The sequence below is a fragment of the Martes martes genome, assembly GCF_963455335.1.
Source record: "Martes martes genome assembly, chromosome: 17".
NCBI lineage: Eukaryota > Metazoa > Chordata > Mammalia > Carnivora > Mustelidae > Martes > Martes martes.
The window spans coordinates 55,547,386-55,566,538 of NC_137905.1; the positions used below are offsets into that span (position 1 = coordinate 55,547,386).

Consider the following 19,153-nt stretch of genomic DNA (forward strand, 5'->3'; position numbering starts at 1 on the left):
TGCAGATCAGCTGAGATTTTTTTTCTACTTTTCTGAGTAATGGAGTCTAAATTGGTTATACCTTTTTTGAAATGTATACTTGTCTCTTATTAACAATTTGTGGGCCCTGATTATCTATTGTTGCCTCTTATAATTACTTTTATACCTACAGTCAGTTACACTGTGTCTGCTTTCACTTCTTCACCTCTCATTTAATTGGTCTTTTTTGAGTTATTCTTTATTTAGTTAATGGGCTGTCAGTGTTGTTGATCTTTTCTGACAAACAGCTTTTCCTGTGGTTGATACGTTCCTATTTTTACTGTACCCTATTTGGTTCAGTTCAGTTTTCTGTTTCTATATCCTCTATTCTTCTGCTAATTTTGAGCTCATGTGACCCTTTTCCTGATTGTTAGAGATACAGGAAAGTGATATGTGCTACACCATGACCATACCGCAGAATTCTCTATTAGGCTATGTGCTCAGTACATTGTGTGCCAGTTGTGTGTCCATGGAGAAATGAAGTCCTGATGACTCCTTCTCAGCCAACTTTCTGACATTGTCTGATTGACTTGATGCTTCTGTATTAGAAGTCATCAGTATATTCTTCTGAATGTAGTAAGTGCAATGATTTTACTTTTATTTGGTATCTTTCAGCTGTATCTTCACATGACACTCAGAGTTTCCTGCTAAAGCGGAGCATAGAAGGTTCTTTCCAGAAGGTATCAATGCACAGATACAAACATAGTGCTGTTGAGATTTTACACTTACGCACAGATTGGGACAATGATGGGGAGAGTGAAGGGCTTCAAAGAAATTCTGGGCGATACACCCAAACCAAGGCAATTGCCCTTAATGAGAATCTCACTGCCCCAAATGGTGAAGGATATAAACTGCTGTGGAAAAAATTGCTTTTTAAGTCAACTGTTTCTGCAGAGCAGTGTGTTTCTGTCAGCACAAGCTCCAATCAGATAGTCAATCATAGCTATTTGTGGACAGACCATTTGGAACATCTGGAAAGTAACCTAGTCCATGCTGAGAATAATGATTTGAGCCATTTGGAAGATAGGACTGGCCTGACCTTAAATCAGAGATTTAGAAATAAAGAACAAAGTGCTCAGTGAGATGCATTCGAGAGGGGCTTCACTGAGGAGTCGACCCTCCAGAATGACCAGAGGCTTTTCACTGGAGACAGAATTGCTGAATGCACTGAATCTTAGAAAACATTGAACCAGGGCTCCAGTGCTCACCGATGTGTCAGGGCTAGGTTGACAGAGAACCATTATGAGTGTGAGAAATGTGGGGAAGGCTTTCATCCAAGCTCTAACCTCAGTATACTCCCTTCAGGAGACAGTCTTCATAAAGATAATGAATGTGGGAAAGGTCATAACCAGTCCTCCAGTGTTGGTGATCATCAGAGAATTCATGAGGGAAAAAGCCCATTCACATCTAATAAACCAGGGACCATGTTTAGTCAGTCATCAAGCCTAAACATCCATGAGATAAGCCCTCAGGGAGATGAAACTTACATATTTAAGGAATGTGGTAAATCCTTTGACTGCCACTCAACACTATCTCAACATCAGCGAATGCATACTGCAGAAAAAATACACAAATATGAAGAAGGTGGTCAAACCTTTAAGGACTGTTCATCAATAAGTGGTCATTTGCAGATCTATTCTGGAGAGAAACCTTACAAATGTCAAGAATGTGGCAAGGCTTTTAACAATCACTCAAGTCTTAATAGAGATAAACGAATTCATATTGCAGGGGAAAATCACAACTGTAATGAATGTGCCAAAGCCTTTAAATCATGCTCAGAACTTATTCAACATCACAAAATTCATTGTGGAAATAAACCCTACCAATGTCAGGAATGTGGGAAGGCCTTTAATAGGCACTCTCACCTCACTCGACATTGCAAAATTCATAGTACAGAGAAACCCTATAAATACCAAGAATGTGGCGAGTCCTTTAATTTGAGCTCAAGGCTTACTGAACATCAGGGAATTCATAATGCAAAGAAAACTTACGAATGTCAAGAATGTGGCAAGGCCTATGCCTTCCCTTCACAACTTATGCAACATCACAGAATTCATACTCGAGAGAAACCTTACCAATGTCAAGAATGTGGCAAGGCCTTTATTTGGAGGTCAAGTCTTACTGAACATTATAGAATTCATACTGGAGAGATGTCAGGAATGTGGCAAGGCCTTTTATGACAGGTCAACCCTTATTCAACACCACAGAATTCATACTGGAGAGAAACCATACCAATGTCAAGAATGTGGCAAGGCCTTTAACCACAGCGCAATCCTTACTCGACATCACAGAATTCATAGTGGAGAGAAACCTTACCAATGTCACAAATGTGGCAAGAGCTTTAACCGGAGCTCAGGCCTTATTCAACATCACAGAACTCATACTGGAGAGAAACCTTACCAATGTCACGAATGTGGCAAGAGCTTTAACCGGAATTCAGACCTTACTCGACATCACAGAATTCATACTGGAGAGAAACCTTACAAATGTCATGAATGTGGCAAGGCCTTTATCTGGAGGTCAAGTTTTACTGAGCATTACAGAATTCATAGTGGAGAAAAACCTTACCAATGTCAAGAGTGTGGCAAGACCTTAAAGGACAGCTCAACTCTTAATGAACATTACAGTATTCCTACAGGAGAGAAACCTTACCAATGTCAGAAATGTGGCAGGAGCTTTAACCAGAGCTCAAGCCTTATTCAACATCACAGAATTCATACTGGAGAGAAACCTTACCAGTGTCAAGAATGTGGCAAGGCCTTTAACTGCCTTTCACACCTTACTCGACATCATAGAATTCATACTGGAGAGAAACCTTACCAATGTCAACAATGTGGCAAGGCCTTTAACGTGCACTCACACCTAAGTCAGCATAGCAGAACCCATACCAGAATGAAACACTATAAATATCAAGAATGTGGCAAGGCCGTTAACTGGTGCTCAAGGCTTACTCAACATCAGGGAATTCCTAATGGAAAGAAATCTTACCAATGTCAAAAATGTGGCAAGGCCTTTAACCACAGCTCAGACCTTACTCGACATCACAGAATTCATACTGGAGAGAAACCTTACCAATGTCAAGAATGTGGCAAGGCCTTTAGCCACAGCTCAAGCCTTACTCAACATTACAGAATTCATACTGGAGAGAAACCTTACCAATGTCAAGAATGTGGCAAGGCCTTTATCCACAGCTCAACCCTTATACGACATCACAGAATTCATACTGGAGAGAAACCTTACCAATGTCATGAATGTGGCAAGAGCTTTAACCGGAGCTCAGGCCTTATTCGACATCACAGAACTCATACTGGAGAGAAACCTTAACAAGTTATGAATGTGGCAAGACCTTTAAGGACAGCTTAGCCCTGAATCAGCATCACAGGATTCATCCTGGAGAGAAACCTTACCAACATCAAGAATGGTGTTAGGTCTTTACAGGCACTCCGTCCTCATTAAACATCATGATATCCATACTAGATAGAAAGTTTACCAGTGTACAGAATGTAATGAAAGGGGCGCCCATGTGGCTCAGTCGGTTAGGGTGCTCACTTAGGCTCAGGTTATGATCCCAGGGTCCCGGGATTGAGCTCTGCATCGGGCTCCCTGCTCAGCAGGCAGCGTGCTTCTCTCTCTCCCCCTGCCTGACCCTCCTCACTACTTGTGCTCTCTCTCCATCTCTCTGTCAAATAAGTAAATAAAATCTTTAAGAAAGAAAGAAAAAAAGAATGTGAGAAAAATCGGTAAAGGAGTGCTCACCCATTCATGCCTATGAGAGAATTCATATTGGACCATAACCTCACAAATATAACCAGTGTGGCAAGGCCTTTGTCCAGCATGAACACCTTCTAAACAGAGAATTCATACTGGAAAGACACCGGATGAATAATGTGGCCAAACCTCTAGCAGGCACACAACCCTTGCTGCACATCAGAATTCACCCTGTAGAGAAAATTACGGATGTAATGAATGTGAGAGAGTGCCTACGGACTGCTCCCTCCTGACTCCATATGAGAGATTTTAAATAGGAGAGTAAGTGTACAAATACTAAGAATGTGTCTGACCTCTCAGTGGGACTCCCACCTTTGTTAACATCGTCGTTTTCATACAGGAGTGAAAGTGTGAAATGTAAAGAACATGGCGAAGCCTGTAACTGGAATTCAGTGCTTACTCAATAGGTCAAAATGCATACTAGATTCAAACCCTTGGAACATCGTGAATGTGGAAAGATTTTCATTTTAGTATACATTGGAGCGCACACCAGGGGGTGCATTAAGGAAAGTCAATAGAAAATTAGCAATGTTTAGAAAACTATTTAATTGAAGATCAGATGCCAGTAAATGCTAAAGAAGTCAAGCCAATGGAATACATTATTCACTCTATTCAAACATTACTCTCTATGAAAATAGTAATTATAATGAAAAATCAAATTTAAACACTTAGTAAGTGTATATGGCAGTCTGTTTCAATAAATTTAGTGGGTTGACTTTTTCATATATATAAGGATTTCAGTTTTTTTTAGTTTTTTACATTAACCCTATTTGAGATTTGTGATTAACAGAATTAATGTATTTCCTCTGAAATCACTCCAGAAAATTCCTCCTTTCCTTGTGGGTGTGTAAGACCACGTGGTTGATTGTTGTTACATCAATGATATAGGATGTTCTGCTCCATTAAGTGGGACTCATGCATACCTAATTTTCCGTGGAAGATGACCGTATGATATAAAACATATGAAGTACATCTCAGTGGAGAGGGTGCTTACAGTTATAACACTGACGTACGATTCCATGGGATAGGTGTTCAGAGCACACACTTCTGCATGTATTGACACTAAAGAACTTCCTCAATATTAGAAATATGAGGTTTTCCTGATTGTTCTTTAAGGAAAAAGAGGTAGCCATTCAGTAAACTACCAATGTATCTTTCTAAGTGCAATCGTTAGAGAGTATGACTTGATGTGGTTAAATGAGGAAATCCTGACAGATGACTGAAGGAGGGTAGCTAACTCTTCTTTACAATGCCATACCGTTGAACATACACATTTCTGAAGAATGTACCTCAGTCCTGAGATTTTTGGAAATAGGTACTCCATATCCTTCTGAAAACACTCGAATGCTTTTGCACATGTGTATTCTGTATTTCGAATGGTGACAATAGAGTGGATTTGAAATGCATAACTTCGTGTTTGTGTGAACTTGATATATTTTCATTAATAAAACCTAGTGTGTTTTAACATCTGGATATGGGTGTGTCATGAATGATAAGTTATCCTACATCTAGTGTTCATTTATCTCATTGAAGGTTGTAGGGAGCTAATCGAATCAATCACCTATATGATACTGGAGTAAAACAATTTACCTAGGAATCCATTTTCTCAGTTGTCTGAAGGTTTAAGGGATATGTGATTATTTTTCCCCTAATCTATGCTGTGATTTTCTCCTCTTTGTGAATACAATGATATTAACCGTGGGTGTATTACCAAGGTATGTAACATAGAGGTATTATTGGTGTTTTAGCTCATGTACTCCATGATACTGCTACTTGGCATCGATTTTGTGTAGCCAGCGTTTTTGAAGGTCCTTGCACTGGCAGGAGCCATTCTCACATGTGCATTCCCCAGTCACCACACTGCAGGGTATCAAGTTTGTGGAACATCTCTTATGACATCTGCACTCCGTTCTTGTGAGCCACCATCTCTCTTTCTCATAATGCTTTCCCTCCCATGTCCCTTAGAGAAGACTCCCCCTCCCCCAGAGCTTCCCTAAATCTGTTTTAGTCGGAATGGCATATTCTGGACTTAGACTTGGGAGTCTCTAGCACTGCACCATGACCCCAAATGAAAGCATGTGCCCCATGTCCTACACTGCGTGGTATTTTGATGTGTCTATGAGGTACACATGTGCAGATGACCATGCTATGTGTGTCATAGATACCCCATAAGAAAGTGAAATCTATCCCAATAAGAGTCATGTGGTAGCCCAGAGAAGAGACAGAAAATAATCAAGATGAAGAATTAGCACGTAGAGGAGAAGTGTCCTGAGTTTCCCAAGTGACTCCCCAGTTGTAGAAAAATAACTTCTACTTGTTTATGACCTAGTTATCTCCAGATCTCCAGTTGTATTCGCCCTCATTTTTCTTTCCAGCTACGTAGGCACCACAAGCACTCTTTTTTGGCTGTGCTATGGAGAGAGTGTCCTCAGAAAATGCTTCATTGAGATTAGAGAGATGGAAAGCTGATGGGTTTTAAGACATTTAGCATGGGGATGTGGGATGTGAATCTAAGTAAAATTTGAGGAAGGCATCATCCTTCAAGAGAAAGTCAAGACCTATTAAAAAGAAATGTGAGGAACTCTTTCCCGTGTGGGGAGGGACCCGGAGGTGGCTCCTTTTAGTCACTGCAAAGGCACAAGGAGCTCTTGCTTGTGTCATCTGATGAAGACATGTCATGGGGGAAAGAATTGGCTAATGTGGGTTTCTCAGGAGGAGGGAGGTCCTGCTTTATCCTGAGGATTTGATCGACCTCCTGTGTCTTCGAGGACTAATGCTGCTGGATGTCAGTGATTACACTACTTTCCCTGCCTAGATCCGTGACAAGGCATGGAGGAGGGTATTGGATGATGCAATCATGAGGGCAGCTTTAAGATGTCACAGGGTAGAATAGATGTTTGAGATGAAGAAGCCTTCTGGACAGTGGAATAGGTTGGATCTGCAAGACACGTGCTGTGGTTGCTCCCAAGCCCTTGTTTCCCAGGGAGATCACCCCAGTCAAGGTCAGATCCAGGGTGGTTGGGTGATCTTCAGGGAAGCTCCTTCCCTGCTGTGCGGGACTTTCCTCCCTTTTCTCAGCACCATAATGAGTGTAGTTCTGTATTTTGGGTCTTTGCATGGCATGGATTAGTTGGTGAAACAGTTCAACAGTGAGAGGCAGTGAGTATATCTGCTTGAAGCAGTCCAGCCCAAGTGTTCATTGACCCCTCAATGAATAACGAAGAAAGATAGAAATTGAAAGGCATATTTATAACCCTAAAAGGGATGAAATCTTGCCATTTGCCACAACATGGATAGAGCTAGAGTGTATCCTTCCAAGGGAAATAATTCAGAGAAAGACAAGTATTGTATCATTTCACTCATGTCTGGAATTCAGAAAACAAAACAAGTGAGCAATGGGAAAGGAAAGAGAAAAGGAGAGGTAATGCATGAAATAAACTTTTTTTCAAATGATTTTATTGTTTTTACAGAGAGACAGAGAGGCAATGAAAGGAGTGGGAGTGGGAGAGGGACAAGTAGGCTCTCTTTTGACCATGGAGCAGGATTTGAGGCTTGATCCTGGAACCCTAGCATCGGGACATGAGCTGAAGACAGATGCTCAATGACTGAGCCACCCAGGCACACCGAGAAACAGATTCTTAACTTTAGAAAACAACCTGATGGTTGCCAGAGTGGACATGGCTTAGTGGATGCATTAAGTAAATGATGGGGATTAAAGACTGCCCCTGTGATAGGCATAGAATGTTATATGGAATTGTATAATCACTGTTGTACACCTAAATCAAATATTACTTCATATGTTAACTAAGTAGAATATAAGGAAGAATCTTAAACGTACTTTGTGTTTTGCACATATAAGAAATTTTTGTTTTATATTGCCTGGCTTGTAGTTGTTGCCCAAAATATACCTTTGCACACAAATAGAAATACTTATTTTTCTCCCTTCCTCATTCTTCCCAAATTCAGAACGTTTTGGTGACTATTCTTAGTTTTTATGCCATTATATGTTTTAGCTCTGAATGAATATGCTAATTAGAGTGATCTTACTATATTTCATGTCATGGTTTTCTCTGTAGATAGTCTGCCTAAATTCAAAGTGCTCGGTATGTTAAGTGGCTGATTCTTCTACACTTCCCCTGATGGAACACCTAAATTATTGGTGTCCTGAATGGGAATCCCTGTGGGATGGCTGCTGGATGCTGAAGCTGACTCTGCCGCTGTCTACTGAGAGGAACTAATGTCGTTTTTATGTTTGGATTCATTCAGAATCTTACTGCAAGAATGCATCATTTCACTGGGTTACATTGTGAAGGATTTTAAATTTTAGGGGTACCTGGGTGGCTTAGTGGGTTAGGCCTCTGCCTTTTGGCTCAGGTCATGATCTCAGGGTCCTAGGATTGAGCCCCGCATCAGGCTCTCTGCTCAGCGGGGAGCCCGCTTTCCCCCAACCCTGCCTGCCTCTCTGCCTACTTGTGATCTCTCTGTCAAATAAATGAATAAAATCTTAAAAAAAAAAAAAAGAATTTTAAATTTCCAAAGGCAGTTTCATCTGTGTCACAGACTTGCAATTTGTGCTTCTCCTGACTCTAAAGTGTGTTGTGGCCATGCAGTATTACAAAAGAAAAGTACCTTCCTTTTAGTAATTCATAACTGAATTCCAAGGGGTTTTTTTTGTAAACAGGCAATCTATTGGGCTGCAAGTTGGGAGATAGATCAGACACACCGATCCCATTGCTAGCCAAGAAACAACTGTGGCTACCCAAGCACAGAAGGAGAACGGCAAAGCCTCTCAGATTGTGTGACCTATTATAACAGAAGATGCCTAGTCCTCACCAAACTGAGTTTATGGTGACACTCAAACCAAGCAACAATACATTTCCCTGCTGTCGTCACTTGCCATGTTATTTACCAAGAGAGGTCTTCCCAGTCAGATGCCTTATTTCTCCCACTGCAAACTGAAAGCACCGTACTCAAGAGTCAGTTCACTTTTTCCTTCCTAATGTTTTTTTTTTAAGATTTTATTTATTTATTTATTTCACAGACAGAGATCACAAGTAGGCAGAGAGGCAGGCAGAGAGAGAGGGGAAGAAGCAGGCTCCCCACTGAGCAGAGAGCCCAATGTGGGGCTCGATCCCAGGACCCTGGAATCATGACCTGAGCCGAAGGCAGAGGCTTAACCCACTGAGCCACCCAGGCGCCCCCTAGTGTTCTTAATGCTAACTTTTTGATATACACAGTCCTTGTACAGTAACTTTTTAATTTTTTCTTTTTGGTTTATGACAACTTAATTCTGAAACTGAATTCTGAATTCTGAAAATTTATTTTGTACTCTTAACATAGAACAAATGCTTTTTAATAATTCTTATGAGGGGGGGTGCCTGGGTGGCTCAGTCGTTAAGTGTCTGCCTTCAGCTCAGGTCGAGATCCCAGGGTCCTGGGATCGAGTCCTGCATCAGGATCCCTGCTCTGTGGGAAGCCTGCTTCTCCCTCTCTCCCTCCCCCTGCTTGTGTTACCTCTCTCGCTGTGTCTCTCTCTGTCAAATAAATAAATAAAATCTTTAGAAAAAACGTCTTATGAGAGAGAGAGAGAGAGTACACTTGTTACTGGTGGTGTTGGGCGAGGGGAGTGGCAAAGGGAGAGAATTTTAAGAACCCTCCACCCTGGGCACAGAGCCAATCCCGGGGTTCCATCTAACAACCCTGAGATCTTGACCTCAGCCCCATCAAGAGTCAGCTGCCTATCCAACTTAGCCACTCAGGCTGTCCATCTTTTTAAATAATTTATTTTGATTCCAATTAGTTAACCTAACATGTTTTCGGTTTCAGGTGTCAAATTTGGTGATTCCACAGTTCTGTACCTCCCCCAGTACTCACCAGGTGTATGTACCCCTTAATCTTTAAAATGGAGTCTCGCTGAAGCATGAATGCAGCCCTTTGATTTTTTTTAAGATTTTATTTATTTATTTGACAGAGATGAGAAGTAGCAGAGAGGCAGGGTGAGAGAGGGGGAAGCAGGCTCCCCGCTGAGCAGAGAGCCCCATGCGGGGCTTGATCCCAGGACCCTGAGACCATGACCTGAGCTGAAGGCAGAGGCTTAGCCCACTGAGCCACCCAGGCTCCCCCAGCCATGTGATTTTTGTTCCACTTGATTCTTTTATGTGGTTTCCCGTTTCGGTCACCAGGACCACTATAGAAGGACCACTTCATCTTTTACAGTGAGATGCCATTCAGTATTCCTGGAATGGCTAAAAGAAAAAAGATAACACCAATTTTCAGTGAGAATGTTGAGGAATTAAAATTCTCATATCGCTGATGTGAGGGTAAAAAGAACATTCACTTCGGAATGTGTGGCAGTTACTTATGAAAAGAAACATTTTACCGACTGAAGGGGACCAATTTGTCACCCTAAAATGTGTCTGGCATAAGCATTATTTTACCTGGTTATTTTAAATAAAAGGCAGATAAAGGAAAGGCTCTGAAATCCTGTGTTTACTTTTGGAAGACTTTTGCATTTGTAAGGAAAAGCTCCGCCTGTAAGGTGTCTCTGTGTAGCAGAAAGACGGAGAATGTGTCTCCAGAAACTCTGATCGGTGAAGGCATGAATCTTCATCTGTTACCACCACAGCCTTGGCTAATGTGCTCGGCCTGGTCACCTCCGCAATTACTTCCCAATAGGATCACGTGTGGAGTTTCAAAAAGGATCTTCTCTGTTGGCCTCCCCCTCAGATTCTGTTGGTCAGTTTGGGTGGAAACAATCCTGTTGCATTAATTAAGGGCTCCAGGTGATTCTCAGTGAGGCCAGGGATGAGCACGAGGGCTTCAGGTTATTTTATGAGAGCGGAGAGCAGGCTTTGGCTCACGGAGAGGCAACATGGTCTCTGCTACGTGAGTCTGGGAGGGTCAGGTCCATGCAGCACATGGTGCCTATGCTCTCTCTGTCTCTCTGGGCATTTTGGGAGGGGAGCACCCCTGGAATTAAAGAAGGAAGGTTCAGGGACTGGTGTTCAAGTAGGAACTCCAAGTTTCTGAACAGCTCCTGACACAAAGCACTGGGATGTTGGGTCTATCTGCATTTCAGGGTCTTGTCTTCACGCGAGTTTACAGATGAAGAGTTTGTATTGGTGGTTTGAGGGGCATTTTTTCCTGATGGAGCTGTGACTTCTCTACAAACACCTTATGAGAAAAAAATCTACAGGATGAAGTGAAAGAAGAAATGGCCAGTTCTCAGGTAAGCCTGGCATCCCAAGTCAGAAGTCTTGTCATGTTTTTCTCCTGAAATTCCTTGCATTTAGAAATGGCAAATGTTGATTGCTCTAGTTCTGAAGTTTCTGGTGATGTGTTCTTGAATGTAGTATTCATTTTCTGAAGTGATACCATAGGCTAGGTCTTTAGAACACTACTCCCCTATATCCCAGGTATCCCCTATCTCCCCTACATCCCTTCTCTGCCTTCTTTCCAACCTGGCTCCAGTAGGCCATCAGCAGTTGTCACTTTGAATTGAAGTCCTGCAAGTATTGAAAATATTCCCTTGGTGGCATATCCAGAGGGGAAGGTGTGTGGAGTCTAAGATCCCCGTTGGTGATGAGGTCTGGTCCTGGTTTATCAGGGAGGGAAAACATTTCTCATTTAGGGCCTGTCTGGATGCTTTACCAGGTCTGTGTAGCCCAGGAGTAAGAAAATGCACAAGTAAAACGATGGATATAAGCTCCAGAATAATTTGAAAGTTTCTCAGATGAAAGAAGTGGGGGGAGGGGATTGTTGAATCTTCCCCTTTAGAATGTGAGAAAGATGGGTTTCCTGGGTGGCTCAGTCGGTTAATCGTCTGCCTTCAGCTCAGGTCATGATCCCAGGGTCCTGGGATCGGGTCCCCCTTTGGGCTCCTTGCTCAGCAGGGAGTCTGCTTCTCTCTCTGCATCTGCCTGCCACTCTGCCTGCTTGGTTGTGCTCACTCTCTTTCTGACCAGTAAATAAATAAAATATTAAAAAAAAAAGAATGTGAAAAAGATGTTCTATGTAAAATATACTAGAGGTTGCCTGAGTGGCTCAGTCAGTTTCACACTGGACTGTTGATTTCAGTTCAGGTTATGATCTCCAGATCCTAGAATATGAGACCCGCTCCTGGTTCCCTGCTCAGTGGGGAGTCTCTTTGAGATTCTCTCCCTCTACTTCTGGCCCTCCCCTCCTCTTTCTAAAATATAAATCTTTAAATAAAAATAGACATTTAAATTAAAAAAAATACAGTCGGTATTACAGCACATGGAAACTGTGGTGTCTAAATGTGGTATCTCTGAGAGTCCGATGGGGACCCCAGATGTGGGTCCATGGTTGGGTGGAAGCCAGTCAAGTGGGCACTGAGAAGAATTCACCTGAGGCAGAGCAAAGGTATTAGAAGTTTATTGAATACACTGCAAGAGAGCAGCAGGCAGGACAGCAGAGGAGAGGCTGTCTGTAAGGAGACAGTGGTGGGGGCTGTGTTTAAAAGAGGGTTATGGGAGCTTATCCAATTTTCCCTTTTCTGGTTACTGTACCTGGTTGTCAGTAGCCCGGTGGTTGGTCAGGGCCCATGGCTACTTTGAGGTGGGTCCCCTGATGGGCCTGTCTGTATTCAGCCATAGGGGCGCTGGAGGCCCTTTCTCCATTCCTTTGATCAAGTCTGCTTGCCTAAAAGCAGCCTCAACAGAAACTATAGGTGATTTAACTTCATTTATATCCACTGTATTTTCATAATTAGATTTCTGTTCTGCATTACTGTTCTCAGACCACAAGAAAACACCAGTGACAGTGTGTCCTTTGGTGTGCCTTGGGCACTGAGATCAATTTGTTGGCGTACACCTACTGTTAACTGCTTTTATTGGCTTGTTGCTCTTTGTCAGATTCCTCCCCTATAGTGTTCATATTCCCCGTCTTACATTTGTACAGACCTTAGGTGTATGGAGTAATATGCAGAAACCGTCACATTTCAGATGGAAACTTCTTTCTCCTGAGTTTCTTTTGCTTGGAGTCTCTCTTTCTTTCTTTTAACTCCACCCTTATATTTTATCGAAACGGCAAACACCATGAATTAACCCAGCTGTTGCTTTGAATTATAAAAGTAACATGATTCAACATGAAAATAAGAAACTTTCTACAAATCTCTGATAGTAATAAATTGCAATATGTAATGTATATAGGAGTCCTACACAGCAACAACCTCATGTGAAACAAAAATATTTTAATACCTTTACAATCCAAAGTTTTCTTGAAAATCATTCATGACAAAGCATCTCAAGTCAGAATGAAGCCCTCAGTCAAGCATTAGGAAACTACATTACAGCTATTTAATGTAAAAGAGACCTCTTTCCCCAGTCACTTCCATCTAGTGTCTGTTTCCAGAATCATACAGACTTAAGCTTCTCTCCACCCCATGCCACCATTTCTTCAGACCTTGAAAACTGAATTTGTTGAACACCAGAAATATGACATTGTATAAACCATAACGTTTTGTTGTTGACCCTCTGTAAGTTCTTCACTTAGTCCATCTGCAGCTATGACTCTTCGATCAGTTCCTTTCTCTCCTTTCATAGCCTCTCTGAATTTCTGAAAGGATAATTTTAGAAGTTCAACAGAACCGTCACAACCTGAGGTCAGCATGGCAAAGAGAACATCTTCTCCCTTGACTGTCCTCCGTTTCTCTTGATGACATCTTTCATTTGCTTCAGATGTTATAAAGCTGATGAGCTCTCTTACCTATTTTTGAACACAGTCCTTGGCATTTTACAATCTTTCCCGTTTGAGGTATGACATTTTTCATGATCCTTGCTACATTTGCAGTTGGAAGATAGATATCTTGTTCTCTGAAACTGTCTTTTGAACCATTTGTGTCTTCATGATCATTCACGCTGTGCTCAGTGGCATCATGAGGCTGAATCACATAGTGGCTTCCTCCCATATAGTGTGCAACTGTGCCTAGTAGAGAAGCATCTGTCGTAGCACTATGGCCATTGGTTGTCATGAAATACTGTGAGAACCGTGTTGTCAGTGGTGTTCAGAAACACCTTTCTAAAAAGGGGTCTGATCTTTGCCCACCCTCAACCTTTGAGGCAAGTCCAGGGGCCACAAGCTGCCAGATGGCTGCATTTTTTTACGTGTAAGCCAGACTGCGGGGAGACCAAATCCACTCCTTCCTCCCGGGCACCTCCGTTCCTACCCAGGCAGGATCGCAGGCTGGCCCTAGCCCCACCGCCCCCGTGGGCTGACTGTCGGGCCCACCGTGGCGCGCGGCGGCCCACCGTGGCGCGCGGCGGCCCACCGTGGCGCGCGGCGGCCCACCGTGGCGCGCGGCGGCCCACCGTGGCGCGCGGCGGCCCACCGTGGCGCGCGGCGGCCCACCGTGGCGCGCGGCGGCCCACCGTGGCGCGCGGCGGCCCACCGTGGCGCGCGGCGGCCCACCGTGGCTCGCATCCCCCTACTCCTTGACCCAGGCCCCAGCCCGGCGCCCAACGCCTGCCAGGCATCTACTCGCCCAGGGCACTGGGGCAAAGCTGCCGGGCCCTGTCGTGCCCCTGCTAGCTGTTGGGAGCCCCCCACCCCCACCCTGACTCTGTGCACCAGCCTTGCTAAGGGCCCAGGGTCGGGAATGCGGTCCAGGCCAGTGTCTCCCACCCAGCTCACCGCACAAAATGGAGCCGGCTGGGGTGCCCTCGGGAGCTCCCTCCTCAGCCTCGGGCCAGGAGCTCTTCTGAGCCAGAGGCAGTTTTACCTGTCTCCAGCAGCACAAAGCTGCCTGCCCCCATTCTGGCCCCAGCCCAGGGTGGAGGACGGGGGTGGGGGGGCAAGTGTAGGAGGAAGGCCAGTGGCATTGGCCATGGCAGCGTTGGGGACAGGCATAAGCTGTTTTCTTTCTCTTTCTTTCTTTCTTTCTTTCTTCCTTTCTTTTCTTTTTTCTTTTCTTTTTTAAAGACTACATTTGCTGGGGTGCCTTGGTGGCTCTCTGGGTTAAGCATCTGCCTTTGGCTCAGGTCAGGATCCCACAGTCCTAGGATGGAGCCCTGCGTCTAGCTCTGCACAGCGGGGAGTGTGCTTCCGCCTCTCCCTCTCCCCCTCCCCCTGCTTGTGTTCTCTCTCTTGCTGTCTCTCCCTCTGTCAACAATAATAACATAACTTTAAAAATAACTTTAAAAAGATGGCATTTATTATTTGATAAAGATAGCAAATGAGCAGTGGTGGAGGGTGACCAGGGAGTCAGATCCGGTGCTCAATCCCAGAACCCTGGGATCACAATTTGACCTGAAGGCAGGCAGTTAACTGAGCCACCCAGATGCACCTTTCTTGTATTCTCTGAGGAAAAGAACAAAATCAGAGAAGTGCAGATAAAATTAAATTTCCTTTTACTTCCAGCCCATTGATAAACTCTTGAGACAGGCACAGTGTGACATTCCTCAAGGAGTTCACAATGGTGGCAATGTTGTTTTGTTGGAGGCAAAAAGTAACCTTAGCTTGACATGAGCCAGACCTCTAGGATCCTGTAAGTCCTCTTTAACATAGGATAATCCCTTTGAAAACTTTATCTCTACCCCTTAAATATATGTTGGCCATCATCCCCTAAGCATAGAGCCCACTGATAGATATCTGAAGGGTCCATGACTAAGGTTTTACAAGATAGTCATACATGACCTCATCATGACACCACCTTCAAGATCCTGGAAAACTTGCTTCCAAATTCGTTAGAGACTTCTATTGTTCCCTCAACCCCCTCCTCCACTGAACATACATCATCAGTCACTGCTCACAAACCCAGTATAGCTCTTTCTACCCACAGGTCCTGTCCCCATATTTAGTAATACCACTTTCTTGCACCAAAGACATCTCAATAACTATTTCTTCATCATTCACTCCTGAACCCCAACATTTCACATCAAAAAACATCTCAAGAAGTCTTTCTCGACCATTGGCTCCTGTCCCACATCCCTGTTTGCACTTAACAAGGAGAGCTCTCACCTTTGTGTAGTTGATATATTTGACTTTGGGGGTGGAGGTTCTTAGGCAGTCAGCCCTCTGTCCCATTGGTTTTTCTTTTCTCCACACTAATGTCGTGGACATACATTTCTTTTTTTTTTTTTTTTTAATAACAACTTGTTTTTTTGGTTTTTTTTTTGTTTGTTTTAAGATTTATTTATTTGATGGAGAGAGAGAGAGAGAGAGAGAGAGAGAGAGATCACAAATAGGCAGAGAGGCAGGCAGAGAGAGAAGCAGGATCCCTGCTGAGCAGAGAGCCTGATGTGGGGCTTAATCCCAGGACGCTGAGATCATGACCTGAGCCAAAAGCAGAGGCTCAACCCACTGAGTCACCCACATGCCCCCATAATTAACATTTTGAGGGTCTTAAAATCCTGAAATATAATAGAGCACAAATGATCATCGAAACAAAACTTTTCAATGAAATACCATGTTGAGGAATCATGGATTAAAATGGCCAAGAAAGGAGCACCTGCGTGGCTCAGTGGGTTAAATCCTCTGCCTTCGGCTCAGGTCATGGTCCCAGGGTCCTGGGATCGAGCCCCACATAGGGCTCTCTGCTCGGCAGGGAGCCTGCTTCCCCTCACCTCTCTCTCTGCCTGCCTCTCTGCCTACTTGTGATCTCTGTCAAATAAACAAAGTCTTTTTAATAAATAAAGAAATAAACAAATAAATAAAATGGCCAAGAAATAATTCTTGAAAGCTTGTATGGTAAAACTTAGGAAATTCATTTGAGTAGCACAGGATCCATGGGCAGAAAAAGCTGCAGTTTGGCTGCATGAAGTTCGTGGTTCTATGCTAAGTGTTCTTGAGGAAGGGGCTGTGCGGGGTGTATGAGGTCATAAGTGTTTCTTTGAATTTGTACTTGTAAAACTACTTTTGCAAGATTTCTCAGGCATTTATTCACTTCGATATTAACTCTAGGTGAGATGTATAGGCAGTCATGAGATCCATTGAGAATGTAGCAGTTTACTCTTATTTGATGGTTCTAAAACTACGGAGCCTATAGGTCAGCCTTCTGGGCTACAGGTAAACATGTTTTGCTTCTAGCCCTCAGCCTCATAGACTCAGAAATAAGAGTTGTTTAATTTCTGTCATTCTATGCGTTTATGTTGATAATGTGAATAAAAGAAGAATCACCATCCACAAAGCTATTTATGAGTGTCATGTCATTGAAATGTTGCATAATAGTCACCATGGCCATTTTCTACTCTATTACTTTTAATGTATATATAACTACTTTCTAAATGTATGGATGTGGGACACCTGGGTGGCTCGGTCATCAATCATTTGCCTTCAGCTCAGGTCGTGATCCCAGGGTCCTGGGATCGAGCCCCACATCGGGCTCCTTGCTCAGTGGGAAGCCTGCTTCTCCCTCTCCCACTCCTCCTGCTTGTGCTCCCTCTCTCGCTCTGTCTTCCTCTGTCCAATAAATAAAGAAAATCTTTTCTACAAAGTATGGATGTGTGCATGAAAAGTAAATAGGTAGATCAATTGGGTACCTGGGTGGGTCGGTTAAATAAATGCCTTTGGCCCAGGTCATGATCCTGGAGTCCCAGGATCGAATCCCAAATAGGGCTCCCTGCTTTTTGGGGCGTCTGCTTCTCCCTCTGACCCTGCCCCCTCTCGTGCTGTCTCTCTCATTCTCTCTCAAACAAACAAAATGTAGATCAGTTTTATTTGGATCCCTTCTTGTTTTCCTCATGCTTCTCCACTTTGATACCTGCTGTGAACACTGCCTTAAGGTCCTCTCTGTATATTGACCTGCATGTCATTTTAGATGGACTCTATAAAGGTCAGACAACGGGGGTAAAAACCCAATCCCTTCCATGTTACTGGATGTTCGACAAAATATTCCCAAAAAATAGAAGGATAATGTGTGTATTCTGAGATTTTTATTATTCATACTCATTAATTTATGAATCACTGTTAGATGGTCTCAGGTAACTAGGAAATGGTGATAAAGGGTTGTTGTTGGCTTTCTTGCTCTTCCAGCAGAATCTATAATGGCTATAAAACCCATTCAGGGAACACCTGGGTGGCTCAGTTGGGTAAGTGTCTGCCTCTAGCTTGGGTCATGGTCCCAGGATCCTGGGCTGGAGCCCTGCATTGGGCTCCCTGCTCAGGGGGGAGTCTGCTTATACCTCTCCCTCTGTAACCCCTGTCTTCCTCAAGTTGTCTCTTGTGTTCTCTCTCTGAAACAAAAAAAGGTTAAAAAAAAAAAAAAAAGCATTTTTTGCCTATTCTAAATCCTCCAAGAGTTCTTGCCTTAGAGTTCTACCTCTTTCTTCTTCAAAACTTTATCCCTTTGCCCATAGGCTACTGCCTTGTTAGAAAGGTAGACTCTAGGCACCTGGGTGGCTCAGTCAGTTGAACAACTGCCTTAGGGTCAGGTCATTATCCTGGAGTCCCAGTATCAAGTCCACATTGAGCTCACAGCTCCACGGGGAGTCTTCTTCTCCCACTGACCTTCTCCCCTCTCATACTCTCTCACTCTCTCTCTCTCAAATAAATAAATAAAATCTTAAAAAAAAAAGAAAGAAAGAAACACAGACTCTGATCCCACCCCAGTACTCCTGAACAGAATATGCATTTTCACAACATCTCCAGTGCACGGTTTAGAAGTTTAACCCACTAAGAGATTCCACATAAGAAACAGACACAACTTTCTGTACGATGTAAACACAATGGTAAAAAATGTGTATGCCTGTGTTGATGCCTTCATTTGACAAGTTATCTTGAAGAAACATAGAGTATTAATAATGGTTTTGTGGATCCTATGCCATCCTCTTATCTCAAAGTTAGAGAATCCTTCAGAGCATATTACTGTGTTAAAAATTATCTTCCTGTGTAAAGTAGAAAAATCACCTAAGCCAGAACTAGTTGTCCTGGCATAATTGAACTAACATGAGTTCACTGATTGGTGAGTCACAGAAAGTGTACTCGGTAGGGGTTGTCACACCAAAAAAACTGCAATTTGCAGCAAATAAGGAGGTAACAGTAAATAACTTCCAAAGTAGAGATGTACAGAGCAAGGGAGAATGATTTCTTTTTATTTAGGGGTTAGGGTAGATATTTAGAAAGTGGATCCTTGTCATCTTCCATAGAGCTGGGCATAAGGGGGCACAAGTGCCTCAAGAAAACACTTCTCTACGTGCTTTGCATTTTACCTAAATGAGTTTGTGCTCCTCCTTGGGTGGAGATTTTAAACTATAATGAGATAAAGGGAACTAACTAACTCCCTCTTTCCTCAAGTTGTCTCTTAGGTACATTATGAACTCTGCCAATGGCCACTTGATGACTGTGGTATTTATTGCAGGGACAGCTCACATTCAGGGATGTGGCCATAGAATTCTCTCAGGAGGAGTGGGGA

At 43.3% G+C, this 19,153-nt stretch overlaps 1 pseudogene across 1 annotated transcript; it reads right to left on the reverse strand.

Moving 5' to 3' along the window:
• Positions 1–13,160: 13,160 nt before the first annotated feature.
• Positions 13,161–13,777, reverse strand: LOC308358430 (nuclear transcription factor Y subunit beta-like; annotated as a pseudogene). Its single transcript has one exon. The product of its transcript is annotated as a nuclear transcription factor Y subunit beta-like (transcript).
• Between the last annotated feature and the right edge of the window lie 5,376 nt (positions 13,778–19,153).